The following is a 22,803-nucleotide window of genomic DNA, read 5'->3' on the forward strand; positions in this document are numbered from 1 at the left end:
GAGATCACTTCTGGATTTCCTCCCTCTGCACAGGTTTTCTTCTTGAAGTTGAGTGTCTTGCAGGGTTTATGTTTGTGGTAAAAGAGAGTTGGAGGGATGTCATATCTTGTCTCTGATTGGCTCAAGTGCTAAATGAAAACCTCACACACTCGAGGCAGGTAATAACAAACACTACAAATTATTTGCTCCCTTCATTGTGACCCAGCTCTGCTCAGAGGGTCCAGATATATCATAGAGAGCATAGAGAGTCATTATTAGCATCATTATGGCTGTCGTAAAAGTGCACCATCAAAACATCATCCTGCTTTAGTTTATGAGCTGCACAGCCAAAACTCCCAGAATTTAGAGGCAACTGATGGCCACCATAACACATCATTATTCACAATGATTCAAACATATTTACATTCTTCAGTCATTCTGTCCCTATGCATAAAAACAGAAAATGTCCAAACCCTTTTCTTTCCAATAGCTCATCCCAAATTAATTTCATTTCTCTGCAGGAGAGATCTTTTTATTTTACAAAGGCGTTTGTTTTTTTGTATCTAATATCATCATTACTGAATCTGGCAGCCGCAGTGGAAATGTGCTGCGGAGTGGAGTGGGTGTTGTAAGTAACGATGCTTGGCAGCGAGCTGTGTTTGTCTGGATCTCTCCCTCGCTGTCTCCAGTGGAGTCAGGCAGACTTTAAGTCCGGGCCTCCTGTTGACGAGGGGCTCTCACTGCCCAAACCCCAACCCCCCTTTCGGATATGTGTGAGATTTTATGTCTTAACTGCTCCCTGCGGACCATACTGGGAGATTAGGTTGAAATTTCACATTTTTACAGCCTGTTGTAGGTACATGACTTTCATGCTTTTGCTAAACTTGACATGATTATAGTATGAAGCTTCCAGCATGAGTGTTTCTGTCTGTGCAGAAGAGGGGTAGGTGCTCCACTGATGTGAGGTCAGTTTTAAACAACATTGCCTTCAGTGGTATTTTAAGAATTGGATTATTCAGTTTAAAATGAAGCTGCAAACATGTTCTAACTATCACAAGGTGAAGTTTAAGTCCCTGTTCCAGAGTGCATTTTTACCATAATGAGCACCTCCTGACCTTGTGTCAGACATGGACTCATTAGCTGAAACACCATGTTTACCTCTGTCACATGGTGTTACAGTCAACATGGGGAATTAAGGAGAACCCCCCCGCTCCCCACTGCAAATAGGCCAAGAGTCTCCACACCCCACGCTGTGAAGGGAGGTCGCCTCAGGACTTGAGGCGACTGAATTCTCTGAATAAACAAGGACAAATAAATCTGGATGATTAATAAAGCTGTGTGCTGGGGGCCATTTTGTCAGGTTTAGTTATCATGAAATATGACTATATTGGCAGCATGATGGTGCAGTTGTCGCCTCACAGCAAGACGGTTCCTGGTTCAAACCCAGGGTGGGGTGCTCGAATCCTGGGGGAGCCCTTCTGTGTAGAGTTTGCATGTTTTTCCAGTGTCAGCGTGGGTTTTCTCTGGGTACTCCAGCTTCCTCCCACAGTCCAAAGACATGCAGGTTAGGTTACTTGGTGACTCTAAATTGACCGTAGGTGTGAATGTGACGAAAATGGTTGTCTGTCTCTATGTGTCAGCTCTGTGATGCTCTGGCGACCTGTCCAGGGTGTACCCTGCCTCTCACCCAGTGTCAGCTGGGATAGGCTCCAGCCCCCCTGACCCCCAACAGGATATCCGTTACGGAAAATGAATGAATGACTATTAAACCCATTAATTATTAATTCAATGTCATATTTTGTAAACATCTGGAGCTATGATCCGAGAAACCTTATAGACCCCTGAAGGAGTTTGATGAATAATACATACATACATACATACAGTTCCACTGTTTTCTCTAAAATGATTACAGGTTTTATTACTTAAACACAAACACAAAACTCTCCACTGTAGCTGCTGCAAAGCCTTTCTGCATTATCACTGCCTTCCTGCATTATCAGGGGATTTGACAACACATGGCTCAAATTTTTATACAAAAAGGCAGTCAGTCACTGTGATATGAGCCCTCCACCCCTCTCCTCTGCATCAACTTCCCTCTACTCTTTACTCCACATACACACTTTATTTGCAATGCTGGATGCAGGCCAATAGGTCACTGCAGGTGAATCCTTGCACTTCCTCTGGGTTTTTCAGGGGATTTGAGCTTGCGTCAGCAGTTCCTTTGGTTTGCTATCCTTTCGTGTTTGCATCGAGTAGAATGGGTTCATTCACTGTGCGTGCACAGAGTTGGACTCTGGGCAAAGAAATTATTATTTTTTTGTTTTGGTTTAGGTTTTTTTTTAAGCCACTTGATCTAATTTTTAAGCACATCTTGTTCCTTTTCGGAAGAAAACATCCTGACAAACTATTGTTTTATTCTTGTTGATGCTGCAGTTCTGTGGGTATGGCTTTCTCTACTGCTCCTGGCTGTGTACTTAACTGGTTTTCATTAGGAAAAGCTACATATTTGCAAATGTAATAGCGGAAAGAACTCCAAGAATGTATGGTGGCTCTAGATGGGACACAAGGCAAATTAGAACATTGAATCAATTGATACAATATTGCTGGATGCAAATCAAGGGAACACATCATGGGGAGAAATGATGTATGCCTCCTCAGACATGGCAGGCTGCTTTAGTATCATTTATTTTGAATGCTATTACAGCTTAATGTACAATACAGCTTTTGATCTGATTATCTGCTGCATCCCAAGGGAGACATATATTTCCACCCTAGGCCATGTTTACACAAAAACGATCTGCTGAAAACGGAATAATTTCTCTTTTTCGTTTTGAAAAAAGTTTCACGTTCAGACGACAATGTTTTGATAACAATCGCTGTGCACATGGAGCCGCAAAAACACTGTAGTTTACATGCCAGGCCGGTAGTTGGCGGTGTGACTTTGTAATGAAACAACAGGCGCCTGCGCACACGTGCTTCCTTCTACAGAGCGGTGATGTATAATCAAACAAAATGGCAACCGCACGGATTTCTGGATGGACGATGAGGTGGAGTTGCTACAGTAAATCTACACTTTGCTGGAGAAGGGTCGATAAAGTTTGTGAGAAGCACAAACAGAGCTCGGGAGTCCGCCATTGCTGTTGTGATGGTCGACTTTCTTGCGCGTGCCGAGTGACCGGAACCGTAATGCGCATGTGCGAAAAGTCTCTTCAGAGGAACTACATATTGCAAGTTTACATGACAATGGAGACAGTGCTGATTCCAAAAAATTGCACTCTGGAACCTGTTTTCGAAACGATGCGTTTTCAGGCACCCAAAACACCACTGCTGTGTAAACGATCAGCCAAACGCACCTAAAGTTTACCATTTTCGGTTGAAATCGCTGTCGTATAAACAGGACCTTAGTATAGGCATACTTACAGGAGAGGTTTCTGATTGTTCTGATTGTCGATCACGTAACCGTTTAATGATTTATAATGTATGAATCTTGTGGTGAGCACCGATCACATGTACACACACAGAATTACCTACCAACAGAGATTTACATCTTTATTCTGACTGTAGAGCTCATCCTGCTCTGCTTGAACTATATAATTACCTACCTATGAGTGCTTATTAACACACACTGTGCATACACCCTCTGCCATTTGCAAAATGCACTTCATCTTCCTCCTTCCCCTTCTTAAAGCGGGTACTGTAGAAAGTTACAACTAGCAATCCAGCTCATAAATAATCTAGACGTGCATCCTTTTTTAACCCGTGGAGACTGCCGGGCCCCTGCACAGTTCACTCAAATATGTGCTAATGTTAGACCAGGCATCCAGCGGGAGGCCAGAGGGCCAGGTTTATTCTGGGACAGGTATGCACAGTCTGAGAGAGCCGCAGGGACACCGTGAGAGTGCATGTGTTGCTGCTCCTCTAATATGCTGTTAAATAAATGCATGTGTTAATTATTCTCATATGAAGCATCTTCTCATCAAGGCTATGCAGGTATGAGATTTTCCTGCAAACATGAGCCATTAGCTGTCAGCTACAAATTATTCCCGACAACACAGAGGACAGCGTTTATTCCAGTGCAGCTTCAACACACCACAACTAAATAGTTTCCAGTGTGGGAGATTCACTGCTTTCAGCCCTGACGAGGGATTGATCCACCCGTACTAGACGTAGTTTGACAAACAACACCACACTCGCCGCACAGACAAGCAGAGTAAGCAGGGAATCCCTGCCACTTAGAGATTGACAGCTGGGTATACAGTAGCTTGTCCAGAGTGTGTCTCCCCATAATCCCCTCCTCTCTCGGTCTGAATAATTGATTCTGGATTGATTCAGGCTCAGCTGGCTCACTTGCTCGTCCTGCCGTATATGTATTTTTACTTCCTATAATTATTGTCTGCCTTGTTTCTGTGCTAGTCAGCAGTAAAGCCAGGCTTTTACCCTCTAAATGGAAGCATTTTCGAGGAAGTGGTAATTAAAAATTCATTTGAGATTTGTTTGTTGCTCTTACTAACCATAAATTACACACACCAACCGTTTCTTTACGTGAGGGGAGTTAAATGTCAGCCTATGCCTATTTTAATTCTTCTAAACGAAGTTCTGAGAAATCTAAGGCCTCTTGGAAATGGATTTTCCTCAATATCCATCTTCTCAAAATCAGTTGAAAACACACTAATTAAATGATGGCCATAAAAGCCAGTGTGTTAAGAGTTGTTCAGGGACATGGAGGGAATTAGTGTGAAGATGCCTCCTCAGTTGAACTTTGTGTGGCCAGCCTGGACAGTGTGAGCAGTGAGTGATCCTTTCACATGCTAATTTAATGTCATTCCCCTGGCCTCTTCTTATTATCGCCCAAGTTAACAAATTGACCTAACCACAGCAATGTGACAACACTAAAGCATATTAATTATCGGTGTCCTGTTGGAGGTATATATAGTCCCTACAGTGTTTGCCAACAAGTAGTATTTACCCTTTACTGTTCATATGTGTCTTTGAGCCTCCTATAAAGGAATTAGACACTGAGGAAAGTACACTGCTGAGAGTAAGATGAGAAGATTGATAACATGATGAAGCTGGAGCCAGCAGCCAGTTAGCTTAGCTTAGCATACAGACTGGATCTGTCCAAAGATAAGAAAAATCTGCTTACCAGCACCTCTGAATATCACTAATGAACATGTAATACTGTGTTTGCTACAGAAGTTTGTTACAGTCCTTACGAAAGCCAAAGTGTCAAAACGACAATTCACTGTATTAGGGGGTGATGTGTCCCTATTTCTACAAGCAGCTGTTTCCTTCTTTATGCTAAGCTAGGCTAACTGACTGCTGGCTTTCACTTATATGGAGCGCAAGGCCATGACTGTGACATCAGTATTCTCATCTCACTCTGGCTACATTCATGCTATTGCATTTTGGTAGTAGAACATAGCCTAACTTTTGCTACGTGTATGCCAAGTGTCCACATTACTCTGAGGTTTTGGAACCACGTAAGTGGAGACCTTGGAAAATGCCGCTGACCCCGTTTTAGTTTGAAACTCCAGGGTTGCCTTTTCGCCTTTCTGTCTAGATGGAGAACACACATTCGGTTCCCTATTGGGTCTCTTTAGACAAGACGTGTCAAACCAAAACATTATAACAAGACATTTTGTGATTTTATCCATTTTGTGTGGGTAGCGTTACTCCTTTCCCATTCCCATGGCTTCCTCGGGCAGTGGTTAATGCTCCTGGAACCTAGGGCCTGGTATGGATGCGCGATACCTTACATATCTTATCAACCAAAATAACCCAGTCCCAAGTGGTATTGAAACTTTTCCAGTCAAAAGATACCTTCATTCTATCCTTTTTGTTACCACATCTGGAAAAAAAGACTATTTGTATGGTTTTGCTCACAGCCAGTAGAGCAAGGTGTATTTAATGGAGTTGACAGTTCAGCATGCCGAAAATATGACAGTTCTACACGCTCTGTGGTGCCTGGTGGTATTTACGCAACTGAATGCTTCCATTCACATGATGGGTATCAAATGAAGTAGAAATAAGGTATCAAGTGAAGAACTCCACTGGTATCAGTATCACTTTAAGAGCACTGGAATGGACACTGGAATTGTATTTTTTGTAACGATACCTGGCTCTACCAGTTCTGCTCTGTTATGTTGCTGAGCTTGCTTTGCAAACTCCCAATCTGTGGTTTCCGCCGCCTTGACTGCTTTATACTCCTGTGTTACTCTCAGTAACAATTTCATCTCATCGTCGGTGTAAGAAAAAAAAAAGTCTGTTTTTTCACTTCGTAGTTTCCGTAACTAAGCAACCAACTGCAAAGTAGACAATCTGCTTCCTGTTTATACGGGCACATGCATGCCCAGCATATGTCAATGTTCATGTGATATATTTTCAGGCATGGTATGGACAGAGGTTAGTTCTGAAATACTTGACTGTACAAAGATTGTTTTCATTTTAAAATGAAAACATATTGTTTATGTAGCCTCACAAGATAGTGGCTAATGATGTTTCCTTCCGAGGAAGAGGCTTGGTTTGGCTTGCTTGTGTATTCTGAAACTCTACAAGCACACAAAAAGCTTGCAGAATATTCATCGTCTTGATGCTTCATGCAAATTCCCCAATTCCTAAATACCAGCACCTCCCTCCTGTCTTTGTTTTGGTCAAAGCCCCCCCCCTCCCCAAACTCTTTTGTGCGGAGGTGAGATTCCTCACATGAGGAGGTTGTTAAGCTGCTATCAGGGAAAGTGCTGGACGTCTTTTGGAGGAGTAATGGGGAGGGAGGGACCCTTTCAGTGGAGGGAAAGTAGGGGAAGGCTCTCTTGTCAAACTTTGCTGAAAGAAACAGGCATTTTTTTCTTTCTGTCTCGCCAAGGACTCTGGAAAATGTAGCAACGATGATGGATAGAGAGGAGAAATTTAAATAAAAGTTTGATCTTAAAAGAAATTGGAGAATAGTTAAGAAGATTTAGAGAAGGTAAGAATATAGATGGAGGGAATAAATCCAATAAGTGGTTTTATAACAGAAAAAAATTAAGGTATTTTTCACACACAGCTGAAGCTCTAAGAGGGGAAAGGACCCTGTCATCTCACTCCTGTGTGCGTGAATTTAAATCAGGTTTGACCCTCCCCCTTCTTCACCCCTCTTCTACCCCCCACCACCTTCATCACTCACTGATTTCACAGTCTTCCCCTCTCTCTCTGCATGCTGGCTAGTTCTCTGCAGCTCCTGCATCAGAGAAGTTGTTTTCTATCAGTGTTACTCTGCACAGGACCAGATATTGTGAAGTGACTCCTGCTTTAGTGGGAAAGAAAGAGCACTAAAGGAAAAAAAAAGGGGGAGATACCGTAGGAGGAGCGTGAAGGAAAGAGGGCAGCCGGCGCAACAGTTTTACACTGCACTCAGCTACAATGGGAGAGGCGTGTTAGAGAGAGAGCAGTACAGGCAGAGGACTCGCTGCAGTGCAGGTGGATCACAACTGAAGAGGAAGGCTCGGAGGCAGCAGTTAAACTCTAATTGGCGGTCCAGCAGGTTTGTAGCGCAGTTTCTTTACAATGCTGGCTCATTGTTGCATGTTGTGTGCCTCTGTGTGTGCGTGCGTGTGTGTGTGTGTTCTGTGACTGGTATAATGGATGCTGTGTTCTCCACCATCAAGGCTGCTATCTCACTGCTGTCTACTCTTGTTGCCTCTGTGCGGTTGTGACATTTCCCAGAGCTGACAGTACCAAGGAAAAAGAGCACGACTCTGTGATAAACTCACACATTGTTTTCAAAGCTCGAGGCATGGATTTTATTTTTCTTGGTACCTCATGCACGGCAAGTTCAGGCTACATTAGAAACTTCTAAGCCAGGAGGAGAACAGAGGACTTTTCTGCTTTGGTTGCTTCATGCTAAATGAAAAAGCAGAGGGCCTCTTCCCTCCTTTTCAGATTGCTTTTACTTTGGAGAAGAATAGAGGCAGGAGCTGTGAATGGGCCTGAGATGGCTTTCTGTGTGCAGAAGAGAGGTGCCGCCCTCTCAAGTGTCAGCATGCTTAGTGGGTTGATGGCGGGGGGTAGGTTCATGTGCTTGAAGTTTACAGAGAGGGGGCTGGGTTTCATGCATTTGGGACACATTTATAAGAGATGAGCTGTTACCTGCATGTAGTCATCTACTTGTTTTAACTTTTAGAAGTCCCAAAGGTTCATTTCTGTCTAAAATCTAATGTTTCTTGTGGTTCCTATACTGTTCTTTAACCCCCGAGGGAAAGGCGGAGTGATGCAGTCAAGTGCTTTAGCCAATCTTTTCATAGGTGTCTGTTTACCATTCACTGAGCAGTGATAAGCAGCTGCTTGTTTCTATTTCTGCCTGTTGTTTTCTGGGTGTTCCTATGAAAGGCCCCCTTTCATAGTAGAATAACAGACAGAGTGATGGGAAAGTCTGCTGTTTGGTTGTCCTTTGTTTGTGTTGTTATCTCTGTTTGCCGGCTCTGAATGTGCGGCTTTTAGTCACTTAATTTTTTCAATTTCTTGTTGCTTGAGGTGTTTGGCGTGATCGAGGATCTGTATCCCAGGCCTCGAGGTTATGGAGCAGTGTTTCTTTTCTCTGTAAACCTCTACAGAAGAAGCAGCACAAAATCAGTACTCTAATCCAGCTCAATCTCCTCTGATTTTAACATTCAGTACACATTTTATCTGACAGCAAACTCTTATCATCTGTTGGATTAGGGAGTGAAGTAGAAATATTAAGAGTCAAGTTGAGTCTTGTTTGTGCTGCCTTTGGTTTGGTAGCAAGGTATAATTTCAACCTACGCCACATCTTTCTGCAGTAAGACCATTCAGCAGTGCAACAAAACGAGCCTGAACACTGAAGTGTAATAACAAAACTTGAAAATGTCAGTGTCGTGTCCATATTAGAATTAACACTCTAAAGTGTGTCTGTTTGCTCATGTCTTATTACCTGTCATCTCACCGTTTCGCCTGTCTAGCACAGCTGAAATAATTTCTCAACCGCCAGCAAATAAGGGTTGACTTGCTGTCATGCCTGTCATGTCAGCGGTGAAGCGATGATGTCTGATGGATTCGCATCAGTGACACAGACACCTGCGTCCATGGTACTGCCTCCTGAGGGCTGTGACCTCCTCACACAAACACACACACTTTCTTTACTGGCTTAAGGTGGAAAAAACCGGGATCCACCAAAGATTGCTTTTTAAATGCCTGAATTGTTACAATTTAAATGCGGTGGAAAGAAAATGCTGCTTTTGTTGTAGTAATCTGTAAGTAAAAAACAAAGCTGAAGTGCCAGAGTCGAAAATGATGGTTGGTCCAAGAACACAGACCTTCAGCAGCCTGAACAGCTACTGAGATTCAGCCAGTGAAAACTCCCTGCCGGATCAGCAAACTTTCTGTTGCTGCTGTTACACAGATTAAACCCATGCAGCCTGCTGTGTCCCTGGCGCTGGGGTTTGCTCCAGTTGATCTTAAATTGTTACAGCTGCTCCTGAAGGTCCATCTCCGGTGCTTCTGACTGCTCTCCTCCCGAGGAATAGTCTGTGTTAGCTTGTCATTTCTTGTCTCAATTGTGGTCTGATAAACAGAGAGTGAGAGCGAGAATGGGTTGAGGAGCCGAGCAATTCAGTGTGCTGCATGCAACTCTACAATGTCATAAGACTTTATCCATTTCACATTGTAAAAAAAACAATGTGGCAATCAAAGTTGATATTGTGGTGCTATATGAGTCTTCACCCAAGAATAATATCCAAACAGGAGATGAACATATTGTTCCAGCCTCAGTCTTCACCAAGGTACACATACTTGAAACTAGAGGTCCTCAGAGAATGTCATTGATTATAATGCTCTAATAATAGGATAGCATCATGCAGAAAGAATGTAAAAGATTGTTTGTTAAACATCTTGTTCTTGCTGAAAAGAAGATTGCAGTCACAAAATGTCTCAAAACACTTTATGAATAAACAAAATGTGCACGGTCATTTCAGTTGCAATTTCAATGGTCTTGTTTGCAGAGTGAGGTAAAATTTATTTTGCTTTGAGATTCAACTCTGTCTGTAGAAGACAGATACAATCTGCGCACACACCCTGCTTCCATGGTACTTGCTACCATGGTGATGGCCTCAGTTCTCTGACAAATCCTGAGTCGTCTAATCAAATATTTGTCCAGAGCTTTTTTTTTTTTTTTTTTTATCCAGAGAAGTAATAAAACAGGACCTTTGCAACAGGCTTTGTTTGGTCTTCATCTTTTGGCCATTCTCTGAGGTTTTCTCATTGTTTCAGGAATGACTTTGTATGCCGGGGAGGTTGGACGAAAATATTGCTGCTTCAGGCCGAGTGATTTGCAGTCCTGCTGGCCTTGATTTCCTCTCCCCAGGCAAATGTGCATTCATCTGAATTCAACACCACATGCCTGCTCTCGGGTCAAGGTTTTTTAAGATATATCTTTGTGTTAAATTAAGACAGATTCCTCGAGGTTGCAAGTGAGATATTGTACTTCAACCTTGGACATGTAGTTCGATTACATTTTTAAAGTAGCTGAAAGAGGTTCAGTTTCCCCCATGCTGAGGCCTGGGAGGTGAAGTATTGTCCCGGTGTCTCAATCAACCTCAGTGACCCAAGCAGCTCTCCAGTTCCTCTCCTTATGTTTCCACTTAAGAAGGGATGATTGACCCTGTGTGTGTGTGTGTGTGTGTGTGTGTGTGTGTGTGTGGTTTATGTCACTGTGTGTACATAAGCTGTATATATTTGTACTTTTTTAGATTCGTGCTTAATTGTTTGTATAAAAGTGCACACTCAATAAACTCTGTTAAGCGTCACCTGTCGGCCGGCCAAGCAAGTAATGAATGCTGTCAGATTCTGGCTGATGAAAGCTCTGAACCTTTTTGATGATGTGATTTGGGTCTGATTGAACACTGCAGTCCTGCTCTAAGTTAAACCAAATGTATTTGGGCTGGGTCCCAGTGAGGGGCTTAGATGTGAGCTTTGACAAAGGACTGCACACGTTTCAGCTCTAATGCAGGTGCACACGCAGGGGCCCAGACTCACTACAATCACATTTCTTTGCAGAAAGCAAAGCATGGAGATCTTTGAATCTGCCAAATGGTCAATTTCTTACAGTCAAGGTAATTTTATTTAGTAAACACTGAGGTCTTTTAAAGTTTGATATTCCCATGGACAACTGATCCTCAATTTCCTTCAGACTTAAAAACATATCTCATGTTTTGTTGACACTGTTGTCCTCTCCCACGGTGGTTTACAATCATTCCACTTAATCAAATTCTTGAAAACGGCTCCAAAAAGGAGGAATTGATGCTGCGTGGTTGAATTGTTTGCTTTCTGAGGATGCCTGAGAGGGCAGTGAGATACAAACTGCGCTCACTATATCCATTGTCCATGCCCCTCTGGATGATAATATCAGCTAAGTGGCTAAGTGCCAATAGAAATGTCTGGCAATGTCTTGCGCTTCTCTTCGCCCAGCAGTGGTTAGACCCTTCTGACCCCAGGCTCCCAGTCGGCCTTGACCGCAGTGAGTTGAGGCTTGTGGGGTGAAACCAGTAACACTTTTTATAGACTGCTCTGGTTGGGTCAGAGTTCATGGGAAAGCTTTGCTGAACCTGTCCTCACCGACCGGCAGGACCTGCTGACATGTTGCTCTCATGACTTGTCATCAAAGTTACCTCACAGTTATTTGTAGAAGTAAGGAAAATGTATACACACCTGTTACTGTAGGTGTTCAGTAAACTGTTAATGTGGCTTCTGACCTAGTAAATGTTATGTATTAATGTAATGTATGCATTTTAAGTGTGAATAAAAGTAGTTGCATTGGGGGCGTCGGTGGCTTAGTGGTAGAGCAGGCGCCCCATGTACAAGGCTGTTGCCGCAGCGGCCCGGGTTCGACTCCAGCCTGTGGCCCTTTGCTGCATGTCACTCCCTCTCTCTCTCCCCCTTTCACACTTGTCTGTCCTATCAAATAAATGCTAAAAATGCCCCCAAAAATATCTTTAAAAAAAAAAAAAAGTAGTTGCATTGGCTGTGAATGCATGCTCAAGATTAGATTAGTTACTGAATACTCCTAGACACTGAGTAAAAGTTTCCACCAGATGAAATATTCACAAAACCAGCAGATGACTCAGGCCTTGGGGACACGATGCAGCAGGACATTTCTCCCCCATTCATGACCAACCTTTACTTTCCATTATGCTTATGTTCCTTTCACTTTGGTTCATCCCCATCTGCAAATATTACTCCATTACTGTGCATAAATTTGCTTCGCTTGGTCATAAGACCCAAAGTTGTACTTACTCTTTGACCCGAAGTGCTTCATGAACATTTTTATCTGCAAACGTAGCATGTTGTTTGCATCTAATAGTTTCTCCTCAGTCCTTCTTTTTCATCAAGGACTGCCTCCCTCCCCGTCTTGGCAGTGATAATAGCAGACTTGTGCTGAGTCACAGGGACTATCGTGTGTCTTACACCAGATCAGCTGTTCCTAGGGAGGAATTTCAGGGTTTGTGTTTGCATAAAACCGGCATCAGCCTTTTATTAGTGTTAGATAATAATGCTGATGGAAGCTAGTCGAATAAGAAACCACATCAAACTGAGGCCACTCTTGGTTTTTCTGTAGCTGTGGTAAGTTTGAAAGGTGTTTTATGAGTTTTTTTTATTGTAATGTTTAATGCTCCATTGACTCTCACTCTAATTGCTACCAAATGCAAGGTGATACGTGCTAATTTCTCAATTCCCTGGGATAAAGTCTTTAAGAGTAGAAACTTTTGGAACCCTGAATTCTGCTTCGTAAGTAAAAAAAGAGGGGATGTGTGAACAAAGAAAAGGGAGACGTTTTTTGACAAGCTGTCTGCTTATATGTGACATATGTCTGCAGGGATGTGCAGCTCTGTGTAATGTAAAGGCAGGTTGGGGGATTGTATAAGGAGGAGTGAAGCATGCATGAAGGAGGGTGTTGCTTTACTCATCCTGGCCTTGTCAACTTTTACATAACGAAGCATCATACCAACCAGCTAGCACAAACACTTATGACATCCCTGGGATACACTGCAAAACAATACAGAACCTTGTTTCCCCAAAAAACAATGACTTCATCATTGACTGGGAAGCTTCTCTGTACTGGCAAATATTGACTCTGGTAGTGAGGGGGCTGAGCACACAACCTCCCAATTTCCCCTCAAATCTCTTCTTTTTCTTTCTTTCTATCATTTCTTTCCTCCTTCTCTCCCTCCTTCTTAACCGAAACCTGGAAGTCATTTAAGAGGGCAGGATGGGGTTTCTCCTCATCCAGAAGTGGATACATGAGTAGGGCTCAGTGAGGAGGGACTCCAGTTTGAAGTCCCACACCTCCCATCAAGAGAATTGCATCAGAGTGGAGCTTTGGCTATAACCAAACCTAGTTACTAAAGCAGAGATTGTGTTTACTACAGCCACAGTCTTTTTAATAGTTAAAGTCTCCCAAGTGTAAACAAGTGCTGGAATATGCGTCAGTAGTGTTGGTGAAAACACATTGTACAAGATATTGTACAATGTGAGGGAGAAATCAGGAACATCCTATACTGGCACAGTTCACCACAATGTTTTCCTCTGAGCTCAGGGCATTAAGTGATGATAAGAAGATAAATGAGTTGATGGATTTCTGTTATGTACTAGCGATGTCATTGGTTAACCTGTAATCAGTAAAGGCCAAGAATATTCTTGTCGGTCCATAGGTTAGTTTTGCTACTCTTCAGTTCAGTGCACTGGCACCACCCTGGTCTGATGGGAGCTATTACCGCAAGTAACACCATCCCGACTCAACAGTGTTGCTGTGGAAACATTGTGCCCACCCTCCTATCTACCACCAGTTCACCCTGGTGAGTAAGCGGCTCAGTTTTGAGATGAAAACCCTTCTTAATATTGTTAACTATGTTATCAGTGTTGGCACCGTTAGCGGTGTCAGCATTGCTAGTAGCGCTAACATACGTTGGTTAGCAATGCTAAAGGGGTTATCTGCTCAAAACTGGAGATGTCAGGTCCTGTTAATTTTGCTTTTGCTAGCTCAACACCTATTAGCTCGTAACCAATCACATATTTTTGAAGAAAAAGAAAAGGCAAAATTACTTGAATTACAGGAGGCCTTTCCTTATAGTCTGTTGCTCCATTGACTCAGTGATCTTTAGCACCACATTCCGAAGTGCTATCCATTTAGAGGTGCTGAAATTTTAATGTTCTGTGATGTAAATGTTGGCTTTGCTGACAGATAACCTGCGTCAACATGCTGAAACATAGTGCCCACTTCCCAACTTCTGTTCTTCACTGGTTAGCTAATATTAGCTTTGGTCACTCTGCGGTGTGCTCCACCCAGGTGGGGTTAGAGCTAGCTAGCGGTGCCACTCATTCCGTGATTACGACCAGTGACATCGTTCCAATGGCAGAATGGCTTTACTGCGGAAACATGGTAGCCCCCCTCTGGTCTTCGACAGCAACAGCAATGGACAGCAATGCCATCCCACCAATGGGATGCCGTTACCAGCGGTAATCGCCAAATGAGTGGTGTTGCTAGCCTGCTCCCACCAGACCCAGGGTGGCATTGCAGAGAGGCCGAGGCTAGCTAAACAGTGGATACTGGAGGATGGACAGTGGACGCTATATTTCCGCATGTTTTTGCAGCGAGCCAGCTGTCTGTCAACAAAGTCAAGAGACCATTAAACAAGTAGAAACCACTTCATAATGGATTGTGTTTTCAAATGTGATGCCAAAGCTCACTGAGTAGCGCCTCTTGGCCTCTTGTATTTCACGTCACTTTACTTTTTTTTTTTAATTAACCAGTTAGTCAGTGGTAATGGGTGTCAGGCTAATGAAAGCAAATTAACCAAAACTGACATCCCTACCATGTACACACGATATTCCAATGTACAGCCCCCATTGCTTTATGTCTAAGCGTATCTTAAAGGAATGGATTACTGAGTCACCTTTGAAGGAAACAAATCCAAAGCATCTGTCATTCACAGTCCTCTCCAAGGGGAAAGAGAATTTCTCTGAGAACATCCATGTTTCATTTCTAACCTTTATCCTCCTTTGTCTCTGTGAATCCTGTTAATCTTGATCTTGTGCCTCAGCTGAAAGAGCTTCCTTTCCTCTCGTCTCTTACCTTTGTCACACAAACTGGATTAGAGCGAGGAGATGGCTAGTTTGTACTCTCATTGTGCTTTCTCATCCGGATCTACCTAATCGGGTTCACCGGAAAATATGCTGATTTGATCCGTCTGTATTCTCTGAGGTGATCTGTACCTTTGTGTTTCCTCTGTGAGAGAGAGTCTTAAGTCAGCATGTACCTTTCTCACACTGTGATGACTACAGGAAAAAGGGGAGTATAAAAGGGCTAAGATGTTTTACTGTGCAGATATACAGACAGTAGATTTACACATTTAAGACAAAGAGGAACAGACAAATCTCTTGATTGCATTGAGCCATAAAGCTCTAACATTACAACTTTGGGGGAGTTCTGTGGGTCCACACTCCAAGGCCTGCTAATCATTGCTGGCTTAAAGTTCGAGAACACAGCCCAGATTCCTCGCGCATGAGAGGACGGGGTCCAAAGAGGGGAAAGGAGAGGGAGAAACTAAATCTGGAAGTGTGTGAGCCTCCTGAGTTCGTGCAACACAGAGTGACGTATCAGTTTCATGGGTCGAGGGTCACAATCGTGTAGATGAAACGAGTAGAAGTGCAGATTGAGGAGTAGGGTGGGAGGTCGAACAGGCCACATGTACAGAAAAAGACCAGTTCGGGATAAGGCCTGGGCACGTGAGTAGGTGGGAGGAGATGTTATTAATTTCTGTTGTTTTCCCCTCGTATTGTCATTTCCTCTGCAGCTGGTCCCGGGTTGAGAGGGAAAGAATAACACAACCGAGGAGATCAGAAATATAAACATTGGTCCTGCCAGTGGGCTGGGTGTTCCCCTCCGCTGACACATGTGTAATAAAACACATTGTCTGATTTCGTAATGTGCTGCTAATGCTAAGGCGAAGAGAAGGCAAGGCGAGTTACAAATGCACAGATGCAATGCAGCCCTTATGTTAAATAAATCAGTGAATTGAAGCAAAGATTCACAAAGTTAAAAAAGATATTCTTCTGATACAAGTTCATTGAAAGTCGTGGCTGTTTTGTTTCCCTGTTGCTTAAACAGGTCTCAGTATTTAATGTGACAAGAGTAATTCCACAGATTTATTGCCCTGGTTTACCCTCGACAGAACTCCCATCAACCCCCCGTCTACTCTCAGGTCAGGTCATTGGAGTCTGACCTGACAGTCTGTGGGTCACGGCCCCATTAAAACACACTCCCAACGAGGGTTTTACCACCTGACAGTGAGTCTCCTCTGGACCTCAGTCACTGCAAACATACACTCATGAACAATCGTGTGTGCACTCATACACACCAGAGACAATTCAACCCCAGGAAGGGTCATATGGTTGGGATACCCGCTGTATGTCATACTCTACGCAATTGTGATCAGAGCTCCTGTTGTTACAACAAAAGCCTTGTGTAGCTGAAGCGCACGATGTTTGGTTTATATAGAGGCCTCCGTGTGCTACGCTTTAAACAAAGTGCTTGTCAGGTCAACGGGTTTGACCTTCTCTCTCAAGCTCTCTTTTTTTATTCTTCACACAACTGCTGCCGTCACTTATTGTGAGCACATCTGGATACAACATCATGATTGCCGAGAGGAGAATGAAAGTGTGCAAGCTTTTCCCCATTATGATTCTTAGACTATGAAGACATGCAAAAGACACAGAACTCTGGGAGACAGATTGGAGAGGCAGAGGGAGGCAGCCAGAGGGAGGCTGTGACGGCAGGCTTTTGTAGTGTGTCCATTCATCAGCCATAAACACTTTAACCTTAAGGCCCTGACACACCAAGCCGACGGCAAAAGAACTAGCGGCGACGAAGCCGACGAAGCCGACTGTTCCGTTGTCTACGCCGCCTCACGTCGCCCTGTGTCAGTACATTTGAACACACTGCACAGACAACATCCGTTGGCCAACCGGCCAACGGCCAGTTCTGCGCATGCGTGAGAGGAAATAACTCGGGAAACTGGAAGTCCGACGAATGCATGAAATATAAACAAAGAAGCTAGCGGTTGCTTAGCATTTTCACGCCACTCTCGCTCGCCACAGACGGTTTCGTGTAGCTGATAAAATGTCTGATAAGTTACAAATGGCACTGGCATTGTCAGCCCTTGGTCTTTTGCTTGTGGAAGAAGAGAGGAAGACGCGGAGAGGAAAAATAAGGAGAAACCGCACGAAATGGGTGAAATCATGGATACTGCAGCGACAGGCTCAAGGGGCTTTCCCGAACCTGTGTCGAGAGCTGGAGACAAATGAAACCTCCGATTTTAAAAATTTCGCTCGGCTCTTTCCTGTCCAGTTTCTTGTGCACTTATTCGCTAAGCTGAACAGCCAATCAGAGTGATCGCTCTCACCTGAACAGCCAATCAGAGTGATCTCTCACCGACAAGCCCCGCCGCTGATTCAACAGCCATATTGACTTGTCGTTTGCTTTCTTTCGTCATTTCCGTTTCTCTTCTCGTGCACTGATTCGCTAAACTGAGCAGCCAATCAGAGTGATCTGTTTCACCGACTAGTTCCGCCGCCAATTCAACATGCTCAATCGGCCAAAAAGCCGCCGACGCGGAAGTGCCGACGGTGCGGGACACACCGCAAAAACTAGGCCGACAGACGCTCACCGACGGCCCAACAGCCGACCGTCGGCTTGGTGTGTCAGGGCCTTTAAGATGTAGTCAGATGAGACATCATGCAAACCCACTTGTTTCAAGCAAACTGAAGTCTTTAGTGATGTCCATCACAGCAGTTGCACCCAGATAGTAGCCTTGGCCAAAACGTGCAGATCAGCAAATCATAGAAGTGAAGCCTCACTACCTGACACAGGAAATTACAGAGGTACTAGCCCCTTTTACACTGCCAGATTTTCGGCAAATGTTGGGCCGTTTTGCCTGCAAGCTGCAAGCGTTTAGACACACAGAGGCGGAATGGCGAGTTGATCCGAGGTGCCCAATTTTCCACCTCGTAGGGTAGACATATTGGCAGAACCTTTTTGGTTAAAAAAAAAACAAGGCGCCCTTCCGCCATGGGAAGACTTGTGGGAGGAGCTGTTGATGACGCTGCACGTGCGACCCACTGGTGGTGGATAAACAGGAAACAGCTGATAGCAGGAATGAGCAGCTAGTAGTAAGAGGGAAACGCAAACCTGACAGACACTGTAAAGATGAGCAACTGGGGAAACAAGGAATTGCGCGCCCTCCTTGTCCTCGCAAACGAAGAGGCCATTAACCATCAGATGACGGGAAAGGTGACAGACGGGCTGACTAGCCGCGGCTTCCCTCCCACGTCACTGTTTACGTCACACACATTTTGTTACTTGCTTATGCCCCCCATTGCCCCGAAAAAGGCGCATTCTGTATAATCAAAAGTAGGCAGCATTTTGCTGCACTCCCAGATTTTGTTTTTATATTGCCGATGCTGAACAAAGGCTGATTGGGCTTTCATGCAACTTTGCACAATTCCTATTTAAAAAGGGCTACTGTTCTCTGTAAATGCCATTTTCTCTGTAGCTTCCTGCCCAGCCACAAATGTTGAGCCAATCACTTCAGTGCATTTAAACATCCCAGCTGAGGACAGAGACTGTTTCTAAGGAGGACCACATTATCATGGGTTTCCTGCTGTGAGGATGCACAGATCACTGCTCAGCACACCACTACGCGTTTAATGCGTGCTAAGGCCCCAATCTAGCCATGGTCATTACTGATGCAAATGTGTGTGTGTGTGTGTGTGTGTGTGTGTGTGCGTGTGTGTTAATGTGTAACAGAAAGAAAGAAATCTGCAGTTTACAGTTGATTTGGCAGAGTGTTAACCATTGATTCAGCATTTAAAAAAATGTTTTTGAATTATTCTACTTTAAAATGTCTTTTAGTGTCAAGGTTTATGTAGCGTTGTTAGATTTGTCTATATGGCTATATGGCTTCTCGCTTGAGAAACCTCCAGCCTCTTTTAAAACTGCTCAGCTCTTCAAAGGATACTACTTGGCTCAGGCTCCCGAAGCTCGTCATCAGAGCCGCTAACACTGGCTCGTCCAGAGTCCCCCGTTTCTCTCATGCTGCCTGGGTTTTGGCAGGTAAAGAAGTCAGAGTTATGGAAGTCATTAAAATTCCTTGGGAACATGTGGACGCTTGTTTATTTTTCCTCCCAGGCAGGGAGGGTGGAGAGCTGCCAGGACGCTGCACTGTCCTTCTCTCAGCACGGAGGAGAGCAGACTGAGTGTGTGAGAGAAGGATGGCCTGATGGAGGATGAAGGAGATGAAAGACGGATGAGGGGAGGAATGAGTGGAGGTCAGGTGGGTGGAGGGACCGAAGGATGGAGGGAGAGTGGAAGTGGTTAAAAGAGGGAAGTGGAGGATGGAGGGATGAATGGAGACAGAGGAGGGGGAGAGGCAGACACCCTCTACTGGATGCCAAACAAAGAGTCGCACAAATGAACGTTGAGGTTTCAGTGAGCCGTACAGGAAGAGGATTAGAGACGGATGGATTGACACACAGGCTGGAGGCGGAGAGAGAGCAGTGGAGGGAGGCAGAAGCGGAGATATAATGGCTACATTTTGTGCAACTGTCAAGTGAAGTTTAGACAAACTTTAACAATGTCACAAAAATGTAATAAAGTTTACTAGGTTTTATTGGTTTGGTTAAAGCAAATGACATGGCCTTAAAAAGGAATTCAGTGGTAACAAAGGCCACATCAATTTTAAATATTGTAAACATTTTATATTAAAGAGGAATTTTTTTATGCGTTTTGTTTTTCCAGATTTTCTAATTTGATATATATCGGTTGAAAAAAATGAGATGAAAATCCAACTGCTGGAGTGCAAAGAAAGTCAGTCTGTGGAAAGAGAGTTGGAAACTTGTATAGGAACTGTTTTCATCTTATTCCTGGATACTTTTTGTGAATTATGGGCACAACATCTGCTTAATCCTTTCACTGAAGCAACAATATGCAACAGGTGTCTTCACTTACACCCTTTTCCCACCAAATTTAGCCCATGTCTGTGGGTTTTATAAACTTAGGGAAACATGTTAAAAAGACCAGAGCAGTGTACACGGCTCTGCAGTAGTATGCCTTTGTTTGTTTATCTAGTGTGTCACGTTAAATGTCACAAACATGCTGGAAAAAGGTTAGTAAACAGTAGAAAGCAGCATGGTAGTCCATGAAAATGTTACGATGGTTACAGCTTTTTTTATATATATATATATATATATATATATATATATATATATATTTTTTTTTTTTTTTTGCTCATGCAGTTTATCTTTCAAACTTGGTGCAGACTTTTTTGGATCATGTTCGAGAGGTGCTTAGACGGAGACAGATTGTATTTTGTGGCGACCTGTCAATGCATTACGCTGGCACAGGGGCCAGTGGGAATGAGCCTTTAGACATTGTTTTGGGGGAAACAACAGATTTTAGCTAAACAAGTCTGTTTTTTACAGAGCTTCTCAAAGGCCCCAAAGAGGTATTTTCTCATGACATGAGCACACAAAGTTAAGGGAACACCTTTGATAATTTCCCATGAAAGGCCTCTGTTTTTTTATCTCACCGATTTTATGTTGGCAAGGCTCTGTTGGAAAAAGGCGATGTTAATCAGTTTAGCAATATTTTCCTTTCCCTCCTTTACTGATTTGATGATGCTTACGGGGTTGCTTGCTTGCTTCAAAGACTGTCTGTTAATTCTGATCAAACCACTAAAACAAAGTCCTGATGAAGTTCATTATCAAATAATAATATTACAATGCACTCTCATCCCAACATATCAAATACCGCCATTTGTTAGTGGACGTAAATGTGAAGTTATGACGCGCTAGGTAGCCTCCTGTGCCAGTTTTGAACTTTCTAGGACGGCACGTTAATTTACACATGCGTCGTGTCTTTAGAAAATATCCATCTGTTCTCACAGGAAATGTACAGTTGTAGTTTGTTACATGCATATAGTCTTTTTCAAAATAAACGTACAACCTGAGTAAAACACCTTATTTTTACATTTATTTCCTTAAGTTTAGGGCAACAAAAACACATAGTTAGGTACAAAAAGCATCATGGTTTGCCTTAAAATAAATACATTTATACTAATATCATGTAACGTCATGTGACTTGCATCACTACTGTCACATGCAACACATACTAGCACACTATAACTTGATTAACTTTTGGTTTCACACGGGAAATGAACAATGGTCTCCCATGTGAAAGTCTGGAGTTTGTTTGACCCATCCACCACCCCCTCCTGCCCTAATATGAACAGTCTCACTCTTTATATTACGTAGTTGCCAGCAGCATTACAAACTCTGTGGGGTGGTACGTTTGTACCTTTGTGCATCGGTATCTCACGTGGACATTCACTTTTTGGTTGTTGCATACTGTGTCAACAGCTGCTGCTGCCCGATGTGTATCATACCCCCGTGAAAAGTGCCCAAGTGTGTCAGTCATCAAGATCACTGACAAAGCTGCGGTATTTGTCGAGTTGCTAATGGAAACGGGCTAAATATTAAAAATCAGGTTTTCAAGACCTTCAGTACGAACCGAAGCAGCTAATCGGACCATCAGATCATTTCCCCTCTGCACACCACTGTCCTCTGTTAAAGCCATCCAGCATTGTCTGCAGTTAATAAGGGACCTCAAAAGACGTAATTTTCTTTATTTTCTTAGTTCCTCCATATGCAATACATGGTCATGCTTTACATCGCCCACCAACTAGCCATAAATCTTTTCTTGCCTTCATTTTAAATGTGGAAAGATCCCTTCATGCTCGTCTTTAAACACCACATCCAAGAACGGCCTGCTGCGATGGTGGGCGTTTTTTCTGATTGGTTAAACAGAGGGGAGGACTTGAAAGGGATATTGGTGCAGAGTGTTACCCCGGGGGAACCGATTCTATAATGTACCACTGTGCATGTGTGAGTGTGTGTGGGAGACAAAAACAGAAATGACCAGTCTGTCTGTTCCATCAGGCACCTTGTAAACCGAGTCAAGTCACCGCCTTGACTTTAAAGCACTTCACTGCTTTTCTTTTTCTTGTCAACTGGAGATATTCTGTTAGCCATTTGATCTGACAGTAGCCTGATAGTAGGGAAAACCTACAGTGAAGCCGACTGCAGGGTTGTGCCTCGAGTCCATTCATCTTTCTGCCATTTTTTAAATCTTATAACCAGTGATAATGGATAAGAAGATTGTGAAGACACCACAGGGGGAGGGAATGAGGGATGAGGACTGTGCTGTCAGAGAGCGAAAGAAGGGAGTTGTGGAATTTCTCGGTGCATAGCTGCGGTATCGCCTTGCCCAGCTGAAAAATGTATCAAAAAGATCTTTCTCACTGTGGAGACTCCCCTCATTGTGGGCCAGAAGACAGAGATTTCAGCAACAGGCCTTCAGCGAGGTCACTCTCCATCTCTATTACTCTTTTTTTCTCTGTTCCTTTCTCCATCTCTCTCTGTTTCCCTCTATTTGATCATACTAATCAAGTCTGACACTGCAATGTGGGCCCTGGGGGTGATCCTGGCATTTACCTGCCTCGCCGACAAATCGGTGGCTAATTGAGATGTAACACGAGAACCTGTGTCTCCCTCCCGCCTAAATGTTCCCTCCCTGACGGCTGTGGCCTTTGACACAGATCCAAGACTGGGATAACATGTCCATGATGCCAAATTAAATCATTACGAGGTATGTCTAAGCTGACGTGACATAGGTGCCATGGGTCAGATGCATTCTTCAATACCAAAGATGTGAGGTAGATATGC

General features: G+C 43.6%; 1 protein-coding gene across 2 annotated transcripts in view; it reads left to right on the forward strand.

Annotated features, from left to right (window-relative positions):
* The window catches only part of add3a (adducin 3 (gamma) a), a 131,742-nt gene that overhangs the window by 34,087 nt on the left and 74,852 nt on the right, over positions 1 to 22,803 (forward strand). Inside the window, exon 1 of one of the 2 annotated variants that reach the window (XM_050043507.1) lies at positions 7,159 to 7,498. The exons of the other annotated variant lie outside the window; for it this stretch is intronic. The gene's annotated coding sequence lies outside the window, so the exon portion shown is untranslated. Of the gene's footprint in view, positions 1 to 7,158; positions 7,499 to 22,803 lie in introns of those variants that run through there. 2 annotated transcript variants of the gene reach the window in all.

Source organism: Epinephelus moara, chromosome 5 (assembly GCF_006386435.1).
Source record: "Epinephelus moara isolate mb chromosome 5, YSFRI_EMoa_1.0, whole genome shotgun sequence".
Classification (NCBI taxonomy): Eukaryota; Metazoa; Chordata; class Actinopteri; order Perciformes; family Serranidae; genus Epinephelus; species Epinephelus moara.